The sequence below is a fragment of the Carya illinoinensis genome, chromosome 7 (assembly GCF_018687715.1).
Source record: "Carya illinoinensis cultivar Pawnee chromosome 7, C.illinoinensisPawnee_v1, whole genome shotgun sequence".
NCBI classification, from domain to species: Eukaryota; Viridiplantae; Streptophyta; class Magnoliopsida; order Fagales; family Juglandaceae; genus Carya; species Carya illinoinensis.
Window position 1 is genome coordinate 7,344,540 of NC_056758.1, and position 23,192 is coordinate 7,367,731.

Consider the following 23,192-nt stretch of genomic DNA (forward strand, 5'->3'; position numbering starts at 1 on the left):
TGGATTTGTTTCTTCCCACCACTGATGGTAATCCTAGATACCTTTCATAGGCTAACCCAGACCTTATCCCAGCAATTGACAGGATGTAATCTTGGGTCTACCTTGCTGTGTTTTTGCTGAAAATGATGGAAGTTTTCTCCAGATTTAATCTTTGGCCAGATGCCATCTCATAAACTCTCAGAAGATTAATCATTCTACTCCATTCCATCACATTTGCCTTACAAAATAGTAGACTGTCATCTGCAAAAAAGAGGTGGGAGATTCTCAAATGATTCTTCCCAATTGGTACCCCATTAATCAGTCTATCTTCTCCAGCCTTGTGAATCAGGTTGCTTAGTGCCTCTGCACACATGATGAAAAGATAAGGTGACAGTGGGTCACCTTGTCTAATGCCTCGAGAAGGTAGGAATTCTTGTTGAGGCTCACCATTCACTAATAGAGCATAGGAGACAGATTCTATGCATCTCATCACTAGGTCCACCCACTGACTGCAGAAGCCCATCTTTTGAAGCACAACTTGAAGGAAGCCCCACTCAACTCTATCATAAGCTTTGTTCATGTCTAACTTTAGTGCCATGTACCCTTCTTTTCCTGATAATTTACATTTCATAGTATGTAAAGCCTCAAAAGCAATAATAACATTATTAGTTATTAGTCTATTAGGTATAAAAGCAGATTGAGAAGGAGATATGACACTGGGTAAAACCTTCTTTAATCTGTTAGCTATGCATTTAGAAATGAGTTTATGTAGTACATTACATAGAGATATGGGCCTGAATTCTGTGACTGTGAGGGGAACTTTCTTCTTAGGAATGAGGGCAATGAAGGTGCTGTTAATGTCCCTTATGTTGCCACCTGAATTAAGGACACTTAGAATAGTATCACACACCTGTGGTCCCACTACTGGCCAGTGCTTTTGGTAGAAGATTGCAGGGAATCCATCTGGTCCTGGGGAGCTTAATCCATTCATGCTGAAAAGAGCTTCTTCCACCTCTTGCATAGTGTAGGAGTTGGTCAGCATGGAGTTTTGTGCTGCAGTTACTCGTGCCTCCATTGATGCTATGCATGCTTCTGGTTTATTGGGGTTAGAGGAGGTGAAAATATCTGTGAAGTATTCTTGGAATAGAGCACATATACCTTCTTTCGAACTTACTGCTTGGCCATTGCTGTCCATCAATTTCCTGACAACATTGGATTTTCTCCTATCTGAAGCACATTGGTGGAAGTATTTGGTGTTTCTATCCCCCTCAGCCAACCACCTCTGCTTGGCTCTTTGTTTCCACTTAATGTTTTCTGCCTCAAGAAGCTTGTTTACTTCTTGTTGTGCTTGTTTTATCTCCTCTGTTAGCTGGCTTGTATTCCTGTCTTGTAGTGTAGAAATGTAGTCCATTTGAGCACAGACTTCTCTTTTGGCAGTGTCAAAAGTCTTCTTGTTCCATTGAGTCAGTCTTGATTTACAGTTTTTGAGCCTCTCAATAGTGCCTTGCATTTTATTCACAGTTTTCCTTGGTGCCCTCCAAGCTTCCTCAACCAGTTTAGAACTTTCCTCCTTAAGTAACCAGCATGCCTCATATCTGAAAGGCTTTTGTTGCTTGTTTCTAGGTACTTGCAGCTGCTCCATGGTAACCCACAATGGATTATGATCCGAATTCAAAGCTGGGAGGGTATATACCTTGGAATCACTGAAGATGTGTGCCCAGACAGCGTTGCTAAAGGCCCTATCAAGCCTTTCTTTGGTAAAGGCCTTCCCTTGCCTTCCATTAGACCATGTGAATTTGCTTCCAAGGTAACCCATATCACTCAAACCATAACTGTACACAGCAGTTCTAAATACCTCCATTTGTTTGTAAGGTCTCAATGCTCCTCCCCACTTCTCACCATAGCACATTATTTCATTAAAGTCACATACACACATCCATGCTGTAGCAGTTGCAGGTTTTAGTGCCTGAAGCAAGAGCCAACTTTCCTACCTCTTCACTGTCATTGGGTTGCCATAGAATCCAGTCAATTGCCAAGGGATTCCCCCCTTCATGCCCTTCACCAAAAGTGAAATGTGGTTCTGTGTGTATGACACCACTTCTGCTTCCACATGTTCTTTCCAAAGGAAGGCTAGCCCTCCACTGGCTCCTCTCGAATTGACTACAAAACTGTTGTCAAAATGTAATCTCCTTCTAACAGTTTCCACCTTTGTTCTGTTGCTCTTTGTTTCCATCAAGAAAACAAAACTTGGGGACTTATTTTGCACCATAAGATGCAACTTATTCACTGTACGAGGGTTCCCAAGCCCTCGACAGTTCCAACTTAGGCAACTCATTGTGTAGGGTGGGGCTGTGAGACAGCCTCCACCTCTTCATCTCTATTGGGCCTTGCATCAGCCACCACCACTGTTTTCCTCTTCTTGATGACATTGCCTCCTTCTACTGCATTTTCCTGAGTGACTTCTCTCTTTATCCCACTTAGGAGACTTGATGAAGTCTTCTTTGAATCTGCTATGTGGCTAGCTGGTTTATACTCCCTAGCTTTCCGCTTCCAAGTTGATCTTGTTCTTATTTTCTCCAGAACTTGGACCTAATCCGAGACAAAAGAGGCCAAGGATGTAGCTTGGGCTCTTAGGTCATGGCTGTTCTTGGAGTCCAGTTTTTCCTTCTGGTCTTTACCCATACAATCAATGACTGGTGGACCATGTGGTCCCTCTATGCCTTGCATGAGGCACGCTTCTGTTGCATGAAAAAGTGGTTCAGGATCCTTCCAAATTGGGGTGGTCAACCTTTCCTTAAAAGGCTCCTGTGGTGGTTCTGCAAAAAGCCTGGTATGGAGTTTGTTGTCAGGTGGATCAACAGGGAATGTCCTGTCAACATCCTTCAGACCACATCCTTGGGAATCTCCTCCTGCTTCAGACTTACTGTTTTGCCCTTCATCCCTGACCTCCTCGTCCTGTTTCCATGGCTGCTCTTCTGTGCTATGCTGCTTTCCTGCTTCCCCATACTTCTTGTTAACTTGTTCCCTATCCTTCACTACAAGAGCCCTCAACCACGCCCCATATTGCAACTGGTTACTATCCATAGAACTGATGGAACAACCCTGCTTGGAGTGTTTTACAACTCCACACCTAAAACAGAAAGTGGGTAAACGCTCATATCTTATTGGGATCCAAGTCTTCTTCCCTTCTATATTTAAGAATATCCCTCTGATAAGAGCTTCTGAAATACTCATCTCCACCCTTATTCTCATAAACTTCCCCCACCCAATGCCTCTATCATCAGCTTCTGCTGTTATAAATCTCCCTATCTTCCTACCAATCTGGTCTCCCACTTCATAAGTCATACTAGCTAATGGTAAGTTGTAAGCTTGTATCCAGAACTCTTCCTTATTAAATGGGACCTCATTGATGGATTTATTTCCTTCAAATGTTTGAAGGCATATCAACCACCTGTCAAAGGACCAAGGTCTGCCCCTTAACACATGTTTGAGGTCCTTCTCTTGGTGAAACTCAATCAAGAACTTGTTCATGCCAACTTCTGAAAACTGAAACCAACTCTCACATCTCCAAACTTTGGCCATTGTGGTCTTGAAGGCTTCTCGGTTCACCTGTCTTTCTGCTATGATCATGGCTAACAAGCAGTGCTTGCCTTGCTGTGTAGTTTTGGTGACTGACTTGGTTGGTAAGACCACCTCCTCTTGTTCCTTTTTAGTAACGCATAAGCCTTCCCATTGTCTAGCTAACTCCTCTTCCATTGTTTACTCTTCAGACCAGTCTAGCTAGTTCAAGAGACCTCACTCTTCCCCGAAAGAAAGAGAGAAAACCTTACCCTGCTAGGAGAGGACGTTCTATATAATTCCCAAAATCGTTCAAACTCTTGATAATAAGCTTTCGAAAGGAAAAATAATATTTTGGGGCATCTGGAACAGAGAGGGAATGTATAGTTTACCGTTCGAACAAACTATTTACCCGTTCGAACGGGAAATTTTAGAGGAAAATTTTCCACTCCTTAGTTTCACGTTCGAACGATTAGTAAATAACCGTTCGAACAGAAAATGTTCTGCAAATACACGACAGAACCTCATTCTTGCTCTCCTCCTGCCACTCTCAGTCTCTCATTCTCCCTCAATCCAGCCCCAAAATACTCATAGTTTTCGTTTCACTCAATCATTCTCTGATTAATCCTTTATTTTTACTGCTTTTTGGGGAGCTCCTTTGCATTGGGTACACGGCGCTCTTAATCTCCTTGCGTTTTCATATCCATTAACTCAGATATGTGACTTATATTCTCATTTAGTTTGAATATGATATTTTGCTATGTTAGAAATTTGTTTGTTTTTGGTTTGAATATAATATTTTGCAATGTTAGAAATTTGTTTGTTCTTGATATTGTTGTTTGTGTTGTTGTGAGTTCGAAATTAATGGCGTTTTTCGTTGTTGAAGACGATTGGAATTTGGAACATACTCGTTCGAACGGTTTAGGCTTACCGTTCGAACGTGTTTGTTCAAGTTTGAACATAGTTTAACACCGTTTGAAATTAAACTTATATATCAATATATTTACAATTAGAAGTTAGAATATATAAGGATAGTTGTCCATGATGATTATTCAAAAGTAGTTTAAAAATACTTAAACTAAGTAAGAATACAAATAGTTAATACGAAATCTTAAAATACAAATTAATAGTTAAGATTTAAGAATACTTAAATAGTTAATTATAAATTAATAAAATGAAGTAGTTAAATTAAAATACTACTAAATCTTAAAATACAAATACAGATAGTTAAGATTTAATAATATTTAACTAGTTAATTTTAAATTACTAAAATGAAATATTTTAATTAAAATACTACTAAATCTTATTATTAAAATGCAAATAGTTAAGATTTAATTATACTTAAATACTTAATATTTAAATTAATAAAATGAAGTATTTAAATTAAAATACTACTAAATCTTAAAATACAAATACAAATAGTTAAGATTTAATAATATTTAAATAGTTAATTCTAAATTACTAAAATGAAGTATTTTAATTAAAATTAAATCTTAAAATTAAAATGCAAATAGTTAAGATTTAATAATACTTAAATACTTAATATTTAAATTAATGGAAGATTTATGAGTAATGCATTCCATAAATATAAGTTTGAGAACAAGGAAGATGCAAGCCACATCCCTTTCAGGATATCCGACTTTCTGAGTGGATAAAACTTTATGACCTGTTTGAAGAAATATCATATCAGGTATAATTAAATTAATTATTTTTCTTATCCTAGTTGTCATTTCGCTTCATAATATTTTAATTTTTTTTGTAGGAGCGAAGTTCTATTAACAAAACAAATATATCAAAATTGAAGATTAATCATCATGCATGCTCAAGATATTTCTATCGTCTCTATAAGAAATTGGTATTGCTATTTTTTTTATTGGATATAATTAATTATTTGGATAAATCATAATGACTTTATATCTTAACACATATTTATTGCAGCAAGATTCAGATACCAATTATGAATTGACAAAATTATATGCTGCATCGCACACTGATCGTAATGGAGAGAGGACTCATCCTGATGCATGCTCACGAAAATTATGTAAGCATTATAACATGTTTTAATTAAATATATTAAAATATTTATGACGATATTAATTATTTATCTTATTTATGTCTAGGGTAAAATGGTTGCCCTATGTGCTGAATCTGCGTCAGATCAAAATTCATCAACAAGTGATGTTGATGTTTTTACACAGGTCCTGGGTCAACGTTCAGGATATCTGAGGGGTTTGGGTCATTGTGTAAAGCCTTCTCCCTCTTCCTCTTTTTCTGGGTTTGCATATACGGCCTCTATAGCGTTAGAGAATGCGAATTCTAGAATTGAAAAATTGACTGCAAGGCAACATGAGTTAGAAGCTCAATTGGCGAAACAAGCAGACATGGAAATGTGCATCAAACAACATGAAGAACAACAAGAAGATTTCAGGAGACAAATGCAACTCCTAATGCAGCAGCTTATGCAATAGTACAGGCTTCCAAGCAACTGATGACTTTTAACGTATAACTTTTGGGATTATCTATTTATGTATGTATGAACATTGCTAGTACTGAATTACTTAGTTAGTTTGCACTTAGTGCAAAATATTTGTGAGTATTAAACAGTTTCTAATGTATTTTACTAAATATTATGAATGTCTATTTATTTTTTTTATTGAGTTTAAATAAAATATTTACCGTACGAACGACCACACACCGTTCGAACGCCAATTATTAAATCATCCGAAAAATAATATAATCCAAGTTATATTCGTATCGTTTGAACATGTCTTTTTACCATTCGAACGCTTGTACCATTCCATCTGTCCGTCTATCATTCGAACTCTTGTATCATTTGATCTGTCCACGTACCGTTTGAACTCTTGTACCATTCATTCTGTCCATATACCGTTCGAACGTTCTTAAATTGAATTTTTGTTTGAACGTATTTCGCAATCGTTCAAACAAATTAATATCGTTCGAATGTAAATCTTAACCGTTCGAACGATATTTTGGGACGAACTTCAACCGTGACAAAAGAAATTCTACGTTCGAACGGTTTCCTTCAAATTCGTCTCAAAAGAAATATTTTGGGACGAAATGGTGATTTTTGTCCCAAAATATCTTTTGAGACAGTGTTGTTGGGATGAGTTCGAGACGAATTTTTTTTCGTCCCAAAATATTTTTTGAGACGAAATACCTTTAATTTGGGATAAAATTTTTCATTTCAAAAAACATATTATGTTGTAGTGATAATATAGTGATAATATATTGGTAGCCTCTCCACAAAATTTGAAAGGATACTTATAATATAGATCGAACAGCTAGCTTGAACTAGCATCATAGCATGCAAACCATTTGATTGTGTTGCTTTCAAATAGCTTTTAAAATCACAAGTTTTGCCAGTCTTTTAGGCCTTAACGTACATTACGTTGAAATATGGTATTCCTCTATTATATAGGGGCGCTATCAATAAAATTAAAGTATTATCAATAGTGAAACCAACAATTTTTTTAGAGAGCTAGTAAATTTTCTACCACGTGAGATATTTATGTAAAATGAAAAAAAAAATTAAAACATTATAAAGCATGCCTATATATATAAAATTAAATCTCGATAACTTGTTATATAGAAATAAAATTCAAAAAACACAATTTAATGTCTATTTCAAATTTTTAACTATAATATTTCACAGAATAATATTCATTCATTATTATTTTGTAATGAAATATTTAGAAATTATTTTCTACATAGAAATTATCAAATGATCTTTTAGAATTTCATCTTTTATTCTAGTATCTAAGATAGTTTATCAAGTGTCATGTAAAATCTAGATATTTTCGTGTCATATTAAGCACATATGTTATAATTGAGACCTTAAAGAATGTTTTCCATGCACAATGAAGTCTAGAGGATAAACCTCTAAACTATTTCTCATATAGTCTTATATATCATCAATTTTAAATAATTTTTCTTATATTTTCACTTTGAATTCTATATATTAAGAAACTTAAACTTAGTTTGGGATCTTAATTATTTCTCCTAAACTTAATTTTAATTTAATATTTGTGGGGCCACATCCTTAAAATTAGATCATATATAGAACTTATACAAAATTCAAGGACTATAGGAAAATAATTATAGGGACATTTCTATGTATATTGAAATTTTAGAAACTTTTAGAGAGTATATAAAAATTATAACTTTTTTTGGGGGCCAATTTCTATATACATAGAATTGTGTATAAAATTTAGGGGTTATTTTGGATTTTCAGAAAAATATGGGGCGACTAGGGGTGAGTTCGGTCCGGTCCGGGGAGGTTTTGTGGACCGGACCGGACCTATTCGGTCCAGGGTTTTCCCACCCTGGACCGGACCGAACTCCATCAGGACCAGTCCGGTTCGGTCCTATTCGGTCCGGTCCGGTCCGGTCGGTCGAAGGTTGACTTTTTTTTTTTTTTTTATATATCTAATGACATTTTTTTTAATATTTATGTAATTATATTGTAATATATTTAATATATATACATATAGTATTATATGTATATTTATATATATTAGTAATATGCTAATACTATTAGTCTATTAGTAATAATACTATAACTAATAAATATATGTAATAATAACTATACTATAACTAATAACTATATGTAATAATAGTAATAGTGATAACTATATATTTATGTAATATGCTAATATTTAATGACATTTTTTTTAATATTTATGTAATTATATTGTAATATATTGGTTCATGTTCTTTATTCTGATGAGGATTAGAATGAAATCTTTGCATAAAAATTCTATTTCAATGAATTCTTTATTCAAACCTGAAACATCTACGGTTAACACACCTTTAGAAACTGAAAATGTAAATCAAGAAGATTATAGCATTATAGACATAGAAAGAAATTTACAAGATTGGACAATTCCTAATGTACCTAAAAACCAAATATATAAATATTCAACTTTTTCTTCAAAATTATCATTCCTTACAAATTATACAATTAAAACAGTAGAAAAGACTATTAGCCTAAATAATGATTATGAATCATTACAACTATTAACAAAAGGAGCCATTAAACATCATAAGGAACAGAAATATTCATTTATACATATTGGATTAGTACAAGTGGCTGTAAAACCACTTACCAGAAATGGACTAAATGCTTCAGTATTACTCTGTTTAAGAGATGGAAGACATTATAATTTCCATGATTCATTACTTGGCATGGTTGAATCTAGTTTATTTCAAGGCCCAGTATATTTCAACTGTTATCCTAATTATTCACTCTCATTATTTGACTCTAATATTCTACATGCCTTAACATTAAATATTAAAACAAATGGCTATCATATGATAAAAGGATCACATCCTTTAACTGTAGTATATAGAATCCATTATAAATTAATGAAAACAACATTAGAGCCACAGGCTCTCATTACTAGTCCAAAGGGCTATACATTATTATTACAATCTAGTACACAAAATTCTAGTATACAAATTCCTAAACAAATTCATTGGAATCAGGTTACTCTTCCTAATGAATGGCAATTAGAAAATATTATTCCATTACCGAATGTAGAAAATAATTCTAAAGATGATTTAGATTATATAGATCAAAACCAGGACGGAATAATCCAAATTGCCTTCCAACCTTTTAGGAAATCATTTTCTCATTATTCTTCTCCAGCATCCTCCAGCTACCATACACCACGATCTACAATTAGTAGGAATAGATCTCAAAATTTTGATAATAGATCTGCAATGACTTCAGTCTCTAGAAATAAAATACAAAATCTAGATACACAAGTCCGGGGAGTTATTCCTGGAAATATTATTGATACACCTGTATATTCAGTCAATCACCCTGATTCAGCATCCTCTTCTAATCCTCATCAAAATAAAGAACCTGAACATTCTTCTCCAACCCATTCACAGGTAGTTGGAGATGATGCCCAAATATTTACCCTGAGTAAAGAAGAATTCAAAATCAATAAAGAATATCTTAAACAAGATTATATGAAAGAAGAAAATAAGCAGAAAAGACTTTTATTTTTCTCTACTTTCTCAAAATTAGAAAGAGATTATATCCAAATAAAATACTATGAATATTTAGAAAGCATAAAAATTAATATACCTTTCTTCATATGGTTTGAAATATATAAATCAAATCAGTTGTCGACTATAAATAGGACTACTAATCAATGGGTTAAAGTAGAAAATAATCAAATTATTTATGAAGAATACCGTCCTTTTGAGGCTATTAAATATAATCAAAAAAATACACAAATATTAGCATCACCAATAAAGAGATTAACTTCTCCAGAAACTAAAAATACTGATAATATAATCCAACAAAATAATTATACTAATTTATATTTAAAAACCATGAGTAAACAATTAGAAAGAATTGAAAACTTAATATCTCCTATTAAAACTCCTATTAAATAAGCTAAAGAAATTCCTTTGTTTATTCCCCATGAAATACCCGCTCACTTAAAATCTAGTTTTTCTAAGACTAAAGAAGATTTACTAGAACAGATCTCTAGCAAATTAGAAAAATTAAATATTGATAATAATGCATCCACTTCAAGACAATCTCATATTAATGTATTAAGTAAGACAGATTCACCTGATCTATCTGATTCTGAAATTAATAATCTTGAAAAGCAATTTAAAGAATTACAGATAAACAAAATTAAAGGAAATCATAGTGGGCAATTTTATCCTAGGGAATCAGCAACTCATACTTTTACTACTCGAAATTGGTATCCAAGGCCTACCCCTCCGGATATACAATTCGAGGAAAGAGAACATATAGTGAGATCTGCTTTTGCATCAGATGCATTATATGAATGGAATATAGATGGATTATCTGAATAAGAAATATTAAATCATTTTCAAGAAATGATTATAGTAGCTAATGTTTATAAAGCCAGTAGAAGATCAGATCATCAAGTAGCACATGTTCTAGTTACAGGATTCACTGGCCAATTAAAAGGCTGGTGGGATCATTATCTTACACAAGAACAAAGAATAAGAATATTGAGTGCCTATAAGCATGATGAAAATCTGCAAGAGATTAAGACAGAAGATGGTCAACCCATAGAAGATGCTATAAATACTCTAATATTTATATTAACAAAACATTTTGTAGGTGATCCTTGTGACGCCCCCAAAATCCCCACGCCCGAACACGGGGAAATTGAGACGTCCGGATGGTGACACCCCGGGTCACCATCCCATCGACGGGTGCCGAGTGTGTGCAAGGCAGCAATTGTGTACAGAGAGACACGCAGCGGATAAGAAAGTCATAACTAAGTACCAGAATTTTTCTTAACGTAATACAAGCTGTTTAAAACATACATAGATAAAATATTACAAGAAACACAAATACAAGTTTGAAAACAGATAAAAAGCACAGCATCAGCAACCCGGCGGAGCCGCATCCTCGGGCTCAGCCTCCTCCTCCTCTTCCTCGAACTCTGCACCAAAAGCTACGGAACCAAGAAAGGTTCCGCAGGTAAGTATGACCCAAACACTACCAGATGAAAATACATATAACCCAAACAACAAGAAAGCAAGATCAAACAAACACACACCCCGCAACACATATATTTTACCACGCACGCCAAGACCCAAAAGGCCCACCAACCTCCATAAAGCCACACCTCGCCATTATCCCAGATAATGGCCCAAACCACCATTTTTCCCAGAAAGAGGATCATAACTGAAAAACCATACCACAACCCGCTCCGTATGCACCATGATCTCCCCTAGGGATCATCCGCACACCCTGGCTCAGTGCCACACCATAGAGAACGGCTACGCGTGCGACACCTAAACGAGCGATGCCCAGACTCGTGCCATGCACGTACCGGGCCGGGCCATCCTCTAGCCCTCGCCAGCGAAGGGCCACGGGATCGGTGAATAGAGCGATGCCTGGACTCGTGCTCAGCACGTACCGGGCCAGACCCATCCTCTAATTTCCGCTCCCGGAGTCAGTGAGTAGAGCGATGCCTGGACTCGTGCTCAGCACGTACCGGGCCAGACCCATCCTCTAATACTACTCCGTCATCGCGCAGGGCCTCAGAATCGGTGAATAGAGCGATGCCTGGACTCGTGCTCAGCACGTACCGGGCCAGACCCATCCTCTAGTACCGAACTCGTCAGCGCCCAGACGACTACTCAGGGGATGTCACTCAGTATTGACCGCTCCCGAGTGATCAGAGGAGCTCCACCGTGATAATAACCCATCACGGCTTGGGCTCGTGAGACACACGCACCCAAACGCCAAAACGCCGATAAACATGATGCACATGCACGCGATATGCAACGCACACAAATAAAATGCAACGCACGCCACACGGCCCAATCAAAACAACCAAACACAACCAACCAAACAAACACTCCGTCCTCAATCCATCCGACCCCCGAAACTCCTCGGACTCAGTCCGGAATCAACAACCAACAATAATCAATTAAATATATAATTAATTAAATAAAACCATTGAATGAGCAATATATATTAAAATCTGAAAATAGGGTTTGGAAAATACTTACAGCGCTATACGGTATTTTTAGAAAGCTCACGGTGTTGCAAACGGCGGAAAAACAGCAACGTCACAGTGAAAATTCACTGTGGCCGTGGGTCCGAAAAACCCACTTTTGAACGGGGACAAACTAGAACACGAGATTGATAGGGTATGGTCTAGAGGTGGTTGTGAAGCTATAGGAAGTGACGGACGGCCGTGGGTGGCGGCGGAATGGCCGGAAATGGCCGAAAATGGCAAATCGGAAAACAAGCTCGTGGGAGCTGCTCCGGTGGTCGATGGAGGCCGGAAATGGGTGGGTTAGGACGGCAAGAGGTCGGTGATGAAGTGGTGGAGAAATGGTGGCCGGAGGTGGAGCGACGGCGGCGGATCGGAGGAAAAACCGTGGAGGCTTTGGAGAGCTTTTCCGGCCAAACGGCCGGCCGGATGGGGGTGATTTTCGGTGGGGAGGTGCGCCGGAGGTGGACGAACCGAATGGCACCGGCGGTGAGCCGCACGGTGGCCGGACGGCGGTAGATCGGGGGCAAGACCAGTCCGGCGTGAGGGAGAGGGAGGAGAGAGAGAGAGAGCTCGGGGGGGGGTGAGCCGATCGGGGAGAGAGAAAGGGAGGGAAAAAAGAAAAGAAAAAAAAAGAAAGAAGAAGAAAAAAGAAAAAAAGGAAAAAGAAAAAGAAAAAGAGAGGAAAAAGGGAAAAGATGTAGGGAAAAGATGAGGTCCAAACCTCATTCCGGAAAGCAAAACTAACCCGCCAAAAAGATTAAAAAAACACAAAACAACTAAATAAAACACAACACCAAATAAAATAAATTAATTTAAAAACCAACATTAAAAATGCAAATAAATTAAAATAAATAGCTAATATATTAATTAAAATAAAAACAATTATTTCAGCGAAAATACACTCAAAAACGGGTCATCACAATCCTTCCCAATTTAAAGAAAGAACTAGTGATTTATTAATCAATTTAAGATGTCCTAGATTATCTGATTTTAGATGGTATAAAGATGTCTTTCTAACTAAAGTTATGATCAGAGATGATTGCCAACAACCATACTGGAAGGAAAAGTTCATAGCCGGACTTCCATATTACTTCGCCCAAAAGGTACGAGAATCTTTAGTAAAATCATATGGTACTATTGATTTTATTAATCTTACATATGGAGATATAATATCTTCTATTAATAGAACTGGTCTGATTATGTGTAATGATATAAGATTAAAAAAGCAAATGGAAAAAGAAAAGAAATTTGCTACAAAAGAATTAGGTACCTTTTGTGAACAGTTTGGTTATTCTCCATTATTAGCTCCTTCTACAAGACACAAAAAAGGAAAAAGAATTTATAAAACTTATCCAACTAAGAAAAGAAATTATAAGAAACCTTATAAAAAACCCAATGAAAAATCCGTATATAAGAAACCAGTAAAGAATACAAAAAAGTTTAATAAAAAGAAAAAACAAATTGTATGTTATAAATGTGGAAATGTTGGACATTATGCATCAAATTGTAAGGTTAAAAAAGAAATTAATGAATTAGATATACCTGAAGAAGTAAAAGAAAAATTATTATATATATTTATACAATCAAGTGAAGAAGATAAAATTTCTTCAGAAGAAGATGAAATTTACCAATTAAAAGAATCAAGTTTTTCAGAACAATCTTCTGATAACAAGTCAGAAAAAGATGAAATTCATGTTTGTAATTGTTTAGATAGAAATAATTGTATCTGTAATAAAACTATTAATGTATTATCGTCACATGAAAATATTATATTAGAATTAATAGATAAAATTAATAATCCACAAGAAAGAAAAGAATATTTAGAAAAATTAAAAGATACTTTTAGTAATCCCAAGACTTTTGAACCTAATTCAACCCCATCGTCATATGATTTTCTGGAAATAGTAAATAGATTTCAATCAGAAAAACAAAATATTACTTTAAAGGATTTACATCAAGAAATTAATGAAATAAAGAAAGAAATTAGAAATTTGAAAGCTTCTAACACCAAACTTGAAGTTTCTAATGAGCAATTATTACAAGAAATTATACTATTAAAATAAAAATAATGACACTCATAAAAAAGAACAAGGAGAAAGCTCAGTAAAAATTACAAAAGAAGAATCAGATAATTTTATAAACATACTTAATTTTTGAAGTTCAGATAAATGTTGTAATTCTGATTCAATAGGAAAGACTGGATGACAATGAGATTTGAAGATAATAGGAGTTACAGAGGGCTGAGATAAAGGTGGAGGATTAATAATTTGAGAAGGAGAAGAACTAGTAGAAGAAACAGTTTTTGAGTATGTGGGTAATTTTGAAGAGGATAATGGTGAAAATGGATTATAAGATGGCCTAATGTTTTGTGGTAATGTCCCTAGTACTGTATAGGGTTTTGGTGTGACGGAAGGACAGGGTGAAGGATAAGGAGGAGAAGGTGATTTGGCATAGGAGGATTTGGATTTCACTCTGGACTTTGAGGAAGACATGATTTTCCCTGTAAGAATTCTCGGGATAGAAAATCAGGAAGAGAATTAGAATCTCCTTTAATATGCTCAATATCAAAATCAAAAATACTTAAAATAGCTTGCCATCTTGCAAAAATTTGTTTAGCAGCCAAGTTTTTAACATCTTTTACTAAAACTTCCTTGGATGATTTACAATCAATTCTAAGTAAAAACTTTTGATTCAAAAGATCATCTTGAAATTTAGAAATGCATAATACAATAGCTAAAATTTCTTTTTTAATAGTACTGTAATTCTTTTGAGCATGATTCCAGCATCTTGAATGGAATCGAGTAATCTGTTCTTTTTCATCTGATAATTTTTGTTTCAAAATTCCTCCATAACCAAGATCAGAGGCATCTGTTTCAACAATTTTAAAGGCATCAGGTGATGGGAGTCCTAAGCATAGTAATTTCTTAACATGAGCCTTTATTTGTTTTATAATATTTGCATGTTCCTCTGTCCATGGAGGTGGGTTCTTTTTTAATCTCTTGAATAATGGTTCACATAAAGGTCTAAGTGCTTGATAAAAATCAGCAACATAATTTAAACTTCCTAGAAATCTTTGTAGTTGTTGCTTATCTTTTATTTCATCAGGGAATTTATTAGCAAATTCTATAGCCCTATTTATTGGGGTAATAGTTCCTTGATAAATATCATGTCCAAGAAATCTAATCTTGTCTTGGAATAATTTGACTTTAGATGATGAAACTACTAATCCATTTTGTTTAATGATTTGAACAAAGGTATTTAAATGTTTCCAATGTTGTTCAATTGATGAAGAGAATATTAATACATCATCTATATAAACTATAGAAAAATGGGTGAAAGGTGTAAATATTTCATTAATAATATTTTGAAATTCACTAGGAGCATTTTTTAATCCGAAAGACATAACATTAATCCATTCATAATGTCCAAAAGGGACTGTAAATGCAGTTTTGTATCTATCTTTTTCAGCAATCTGGATTTGCCAAAATCCGCTTTTCATATCAAATTTTGAAAATATAGTAGCAGCATAAAGTCGGGATAATAAATCTTTTTTATTAGGAATATGGTATCTAATCCATTGTAAAACTTTATTTAAAGGCTTATAATTTATAACTAATCTAGGAACACCTCTTTCTAATTCTGCTTGTTTTTGTACATAAAAAGCAGCACAGCTCCATGGTGATTTGCTCTTTCTAATAAGTCCTTTAGTTAATAAATCATTAATTTCTTGTTTACAGAATTCTAATAATTCTTTATTCATTTGAATGGGTCTGGCCTTAGTAGGAATATTCTTTTCAGAAAATTCTTTTTCATAAGGTAATTCGACTATATGTTGTTTTCTACTCCCAAAAGCATTAGGTAAATTAGAACATACTTCATTTTCAATTATATTTTTGAAATTATTAATTTTTTGGATTAATAAAGGATCTTTTAATTGTTCTTCAATTCTTTTGTATTTTAATTCTTGTTTTAAGAAATTTATTTATTTTTCTTTTCTTTTGATTTTGACTTTTGTTAAAAAATTAATTTCTTTAGTTAATGATGCTTCTTTTAAGGAATTAATCTCTCTTGAGACTGGAGGGAATAAAAATTTAAATTGAATTTCTTTTCCTAATATTTTAGTAGAAATTCCTTCTTCTGTTACAGAGAAAGGGTAAAGTAAAGCAAAAAATGAGTTTCCTAATATTACTTTGGTGTTGATGTTTTTTACTAGAATGAATGTTGTTTTAAAGCAAATTCCATTATTACATATATGTGCATTTGATAATTTATAATTTATATTTAATTTTGCTCCATTAGTTTGAGATAATGTCTCTTTTGTTTTTTCAAAATATTTAGAGGGTATTATTCCTTCTTGTATGCAGTTTAGATCTGCACCTGTATCTAATAAGGCTATTGCAGAAAAAGAGAATTCTTCATTAAAGGAAATAGTTACTTCAGTATACCATTTTTGAAAATTCATAGTAATAGTGATAACTATATATTTATGTAATATGCTAATATTTAATGACATTTTTTTTAATATTTATGTAATTATATTGTAATATATTTAATATATATACATATAGTATACTATTATATATATATTAGTAATATGCTAATACTATTAGTCTATTAGTAATAATACTATAACTAATAAATATATGTAATAATAACTATACTATAACTAATAACTATATGTAATAATAGTCATAGTGATAACTATATATGTAACTATATGTAATACTAATAACTAATACTATTAGTCTATTAGTACTAATAACTATACTAGTATTAATAACTATACTAGTACTAATACTATAACTAATAACTATATGTAATGATAGTAATATTATATGTAATACTATATTAAATAATAGTAGTACTCTTATTACTAATACTCTATGTAGTTATAGTGATTTAATACTAACATATTATATATTAAGCTAACTATACTAATACTATTATAAATTTACAAATATATGATATATTATAATTTATTCTATAACTTTTATAATATGTTAATACATTAATATATATACTAGTATTATATATATATATATATATATTTTTGATCAGTTATACTAATACTATATATTATAGTTAATAGTTATACATTAAAGAATATAGTAATACATTGATACTAAATATATATAGTTATAGACTTATAATGATTTAGTTATTATGAATTTATGATTAGTATAACTATATAATTGTATTAGTATTAGACTATTAATAATTCAATTTGGCTATATTATATTAGTAATATTAGTTATGTTGAATCAATTAGTTAGTATAACTATATTCTACATCATTAGTATTAATATAAATATTAGTATTAGTTATAACTATATAGCCTATATTAGAATTGAGTTTTAGAGTATATAATAGACTAATAGTATTAGTACAACTATATAAGTATATTGTATAGCTATATATTAGTTTTAATTATAGTGATTAGTATAATTATATAATAGTAGACTATTAGTATAACTATATATTAGTATTAGTTACTATTATGGTGATTTAGTATATTATAATTTATATATTATAGTTATACTATAAATCTTATAATATATTAATATATACTAGTACTATATATTATAGTTATATATTAAATAATATAATAATACATTCATACTAAATATATATAGTTATATTTCTAGTGATTTAGTTATTAACTTATTATGATTAGTATAACTACCCAAATTATAATAGTATTAGACCATTAATATAGCTATATATTAGTAATACTAGGTGGGAGCAACGTGCAAAGCACGTTTGTCTAATTTTATGAAATGATTATTTGTAAAAAATAATATATATTTTATAAAAATTATTGATGTCACTTAATAATTTAAGGCATATTGGAGAAGATAAAAAAATTAGATCAAAATATCATATAATCTAATACATATTTATAACATCCATAATTTTAGCAAAAATGTATACGAAAAATTTAATAAAAGTCTAACACAAACGATAGTTCAAAATATGTGTCGTTTGATGTTTGTATTATAATTCATCAATTTATGTAATCCTGTAGACGATCAATAGAGACAATATTGAAATTCTTATTTTGCTGTTGGTTGAATCGATCAGGATCAACATAAAGTTAAAACATAATCTTTTTATAAAATTTGTGGTATAATATTTTTTTATATATAGCATATATATAAATCCTAAAATATATTTTGAAGTTGTTGACCGAATTTACTCTTTCTTGATTAACTCAAGGATCACGACCTTTGTCACGTGCCCATCATAGCAAGCTCACGTGTGGAATATGACTTAGTGGAAGTTACGTCCTACTACCATGGGAAAAAAAACACTTTGATTAAACACACTTGTATTATATATTATATAAGATTTTTAAATTTAGAATACTCAATAATCTGATTTAATGAAATGTATAATACACATGTATTATACTTAGAAATTCACGTCTTATGCACCTAATACACGTGTATATGTTAAGGAGAAAGAGAAAAATATAATAACTAATTTTTAATTACTTATTATTATATAAACTATTAAGTATTGTAATTATTGTGATTAATAAATCATATAACAATATTGAATGTTATCTCTCTCAATATTTATGTCTTCATTTTATATGCCAATTACATTCACACGTATTTAAACAAACGGTGTTAACTTTAACGGAAAAACAAGAAAAACCGTTAAAACAAGATTTTCCGTTTCATACACACTTTTTATATATAGAAGATTAGTTATAGTAAATCAGTGCTTTAGTATAACTATATAAGTATTAACTATAATGATTTTTATATATTCATTAAATATAAGTATAGTGATATTTAAATTATATTAATTAAAGTGATAAATATACTATATAGCTATACATAGTATTAATTATAGTGATTAGTATAACTATATAAATTATATAATAGTATATTAGTATTAATAGTAGACTATTAGTATAGGTCACTATAGTTATTGTTGAAGTATTAGTTATAGTGATTTAGTATAACTATATTAGTATAACTATAGTCTATATTAGACTATTAATATTTTTTTATACCATATATAATTATATAATTAATAATTTAATTATATACAACTATTATATAAATAATATATATAAATAATATTTATTTTTTTTTATTTCTATTCGGTCCGGTCCGGGGTGAAAAACTCCCGGACCGGGACCGGACCGAATCCTTTCGGTCCCTTAAAAATGGGACCGGACCGGACCAGACCGGTCCGGTCCAAACAGTGCCGGTCCGGTCGGTTTTGCCGGTCCGGACCAGCCGATGCTCACCCCTAGGGGAGACCATGGCCCTCTGGGCCTTGTTTGGTTAACCAAAACTAAAAATCTTATCTCAACTCATCATTACAACTTTTTCAAATTTTCATATAAAATATAATAAACAATCTAACTTTTTCAAATTCCAATACAAAATTAATATTCAAAAATTATATTATAACAATATTTTATTCATTACTATTTAAAACATCTCATTTCATCTCATCTCATCTCATCTGTGTAACCAAACGGGGCCTAAGAGTGTGGCGCATTCGGCTTTCACATATGTAGATCCGCCACTGGGTATTGTCCTCTTAGAGTGCGATGCCTTCGGCCTTCACCTTGGCAAGAACCGTAGTGCTCGGGCGTTAGCCTCACGAGTCATGCACCCCTCGTATATTGTGATAATAAGTGTGTGCTCATTTATTTAGTAATAAGTGTATAATTAATTTGTAGCAAAAATAAGAAAATGACGATCATTAAACCTAGATAAGAGTACTAGAAAATTTTAATAACATCACAACTATAATGTCCATAAGCCACACGTCTATAATCTATAAGCCATGTCTCCAATCTATATCCAATGAATACACATGGAAGTGAATTTGATGATAGTATTGTTCCATATTATATGAGAGTGAAGACTTTCAATGGGACAAAAATAGACATTTATTACTAGTGTACTCCTATTGTTTGAGAGTGAAGACTTTAACTGGGACATGCTGTACAATAAATGTGGACATGCATGCAGTAACAGTCAATGGGACCGATCCACGTTTAATTTTCACACACGCACAGAATTTTAGTACAAATAATATTTAAAAAGCATTAGGCATAAATTATTGCACCAATCTGGACGTACAAAAGGTTGAAAGGGAAATACTAACTGCTTGATATTTACCACATCATCCCGATTGGATAACCACACGAATATATGATTAAATTAAGAGTAATGTTATGTACAGTTATTTTTATATATTTTTTATACACTCTACTGATATGATTGACTGGATTAATTTTTTTTTAATACACAACCAATCATATCATTAGAGTGCACAAAAGAGTCTGCAAAAATGACTGCACATAAAATTTTTCTTAAATTAATGACCATGATCCGACCAGATACTTAAATAACCTCTTAGTTTAAGAACATTAATGTTAAATCTCATATTAAGTGGGTGGATTATTGTGAAGGTAAATAATATCCCAATTGAGTTCATGTAGAAATTTTGATAATTAATCTTATATTGCATGGGTAGATTGTGAATTAAGGAGTTAAATGTAGAGTGTTTAGTCCCGCGCCGAATATTTTCTATGTAATATGATGTCTCGTTAATGATTTTAAAAAAGTTTAAATTAATAGAAATGATGAGTTCACAAAGAAATGTTACAAATATAAAATTTATAAATTAATATAATTTAAAATATTAATATATTATATTTATTTTAAAAATTATATAATATAACGCATCACATCAAATTATATAAATTTTTAAATTTTACTCTCATATAGTCTCATTAATTGTAAGATTGACAAGTCGTGGAAAATTACGTTAAAGACTAGAAAAAATTAGGCTAGGTCACCGGAACACAATAAGGAAAAGAAACTTTTAGGTGAGGAAAAAATTAGGTTTGGTCAACCAAACGCAAAAGATGAAAAGAATGGAGACAGGACGTCATCATCTCTCCGTGTAAGACCCGGCCAGCAATCAAAAGACAGCTTGCTGCCAAGTATTCTCATTTCCCAGACCAGACGCTATGACCTTTTGCCTGTGAACGATGAGGACAAGAAAAGTTATATATATTTTAGCGTCGCTATTTATGGCTGAGTTTGTACGTAATAAACTTTTTGTGGAGGAGAGTTCTTTTAAAAGATTTGTATGATTTGTATGGGACCTCCTTCTTATATGAAAGTTTATTTTTTTTAGTGTGATTGTATTTAATTTATCTTAAGAAATATTTTTTTAGAAGTCTGAGTCTATTTTTCTTTTAAGAATCTTAATCAATTTATCATATATATTCTTAATTTTATCTCTTATCTTAACTTTTAACTTTACCTTGAGGCTAATTTTTAGATTACTGATTTGACCAAAGTAAAATTTATTGAAAAATTATAAAATTTTCTCACAAGTAATGTACACGACAATAACTTCTAACCAGTACATCCATTAACAGGTTGAAATCAGCCATCAATGTGCTTCTGCTGCGTAGTCCACTCATTAGACTCACAATGGGTCCTCACCGCATTGAATTGAAGCCGGATCTCTTTCCCACCCTAGTCTCTTTCTCACAGAGAGACCCTTAAAATTTCAAGAGAACCATCACAGCTAGAGGACAAGAAGCGTGTGTGAAAGATAAAGGGGGTGAGTGTTCTCTTTCTCTCTCTTTCGCTATCTCTCTCATCAGCAATCGGCAAGCATGCGCAACAATGCCCGTCAAAGGGGACATGTACCCTTTCTCTCTCTCTCTGTGGTCCAAATAGTCATATGCTTCTTCACTACCATCATCGTCATCATCAACAAGGAAATGATGGAGTTGTAATATTCTTCCCCAATACCTTCTAGATCAAAGAAAAGTGTGAAATCATCAGCACCAGATCAGTGAAAAAGAAGATATCAAAAGTGAAAAATTAAGGCTACACTACATGAACAGTATCCATGCATTAGATTCGCAATTCGCAATTAGTACAAAACAAACTAAAACTAACAGATTGGCAAAAAGATTTGGAACAGTATGGACACCGTAGGGTGGGAAAATTGATGAACCATACCTAGTCACCATGAGCCACAGCCACAGAGAGAGAGAGAGAGAGAGAGAGAGAGAGAGAGAGGAAAGCATAAGAAAGGCTCTATCTTCTGCAGAGTCACCTCCATTACATGTTTTCTTTTGAAGCAGGTAACGATAGCCCCATAAATGAGTTTTTATGGCTGGGCGACAACTGGATGAGTTTTGATTTGTGCGACGGCGGATAGCAACAAATAGAAGGGAAATACGTTAGGTTTTTTTAAGTAATAATATGATGTAGTGATCTCATGGTTTTATTTTGTACACTGCTGAGATTTCAGTGTGTTATTGATTGCTACTCTTAGGCTGAAAGCAGTCATGACCGCTCCAAATGGAACTGAATGTACATATACAAACTTATTTCACGAGAGATGCAGGGATTCTCCTACATGAACAGTATGCGAGAGAGCCCGTGTACTACACCTCGTGTACAAAGCTTTTTGTGATTATTATACTATTTTTTATTATTATTATTTTTATTTATGTTAATTATTCTACTTATTATTCCTATAACACATACTTACTAAGAGAAAAAAATATATATATATATATAATATGTGATGTACGTACAAGTCATGTATTAGATATAATGAGTAGAATTTCTCTTTCATTTATTTACAAAAAGAAATAATACTGTGTTCCTATACAACTTTTTCAGTCGTTACTTGGCATAAAATTGGTGCAATACCCAAAATCACTGCTTTAAAAAAAAAAAATTATTTTAAATTTTATATCATTTCGGTCACACATATTACTACGCCATATTTAAGATAATTTCTTATGTCTATATTTAAATGGAAAATCACTTAAAAAATGCACTACAACCATAAATACAAACTAGGTTGATAACTCTAAAATTGATTAACAATAATATAACTCTAAAAGGAAATCGTAACTTGCACAAAAGGTTTGCAGTTTTACTGTAGTGGACGGCTGTTCGTGTGGAATAAAAAGACCCCAATTAATAAAGCCAAGTCAAGACGGCCCAAGATCCAATTCTGTTATAACTAGGTGGTTCCATGGAGATGATCTGCTTTTAGCTTTTATTTTATTTTGTTAGAGACCTAGAAAATAAATGATGTATAAAAGAC

The 23,192-nt window shown here is 32.6% G+C and overlaps 1 long non-coding RNA gene across 2 annotated transcripts; it reads right to left on the reverse strand.

Moving 5' to 3' along the window:
• Positions 1-21,400: 21,400 nt before the first annotated feature.
• LOC122317444 lies at positions 21,401-22,413 on the reverse strand. 2 transcript variants are annotated; one of them, XR_006244476.1, is made up of 2 exons: positions 22,088-22,413; positions 21,401-21,874 (listed from the first exon to the last, which is right to left on the reverse strand). It is a non-coding gene; the product is annotated as an uncharacterized LOC122317444 (long non-coding RNA). The 2 variants fall into 2 exon arrangements; XR_006244475.1 differs by having other exon boundaries at positions 21,401-21,877.
• Between the last annotated feature and the right edge of the window lie 779 nt (positions 22,414-23,192).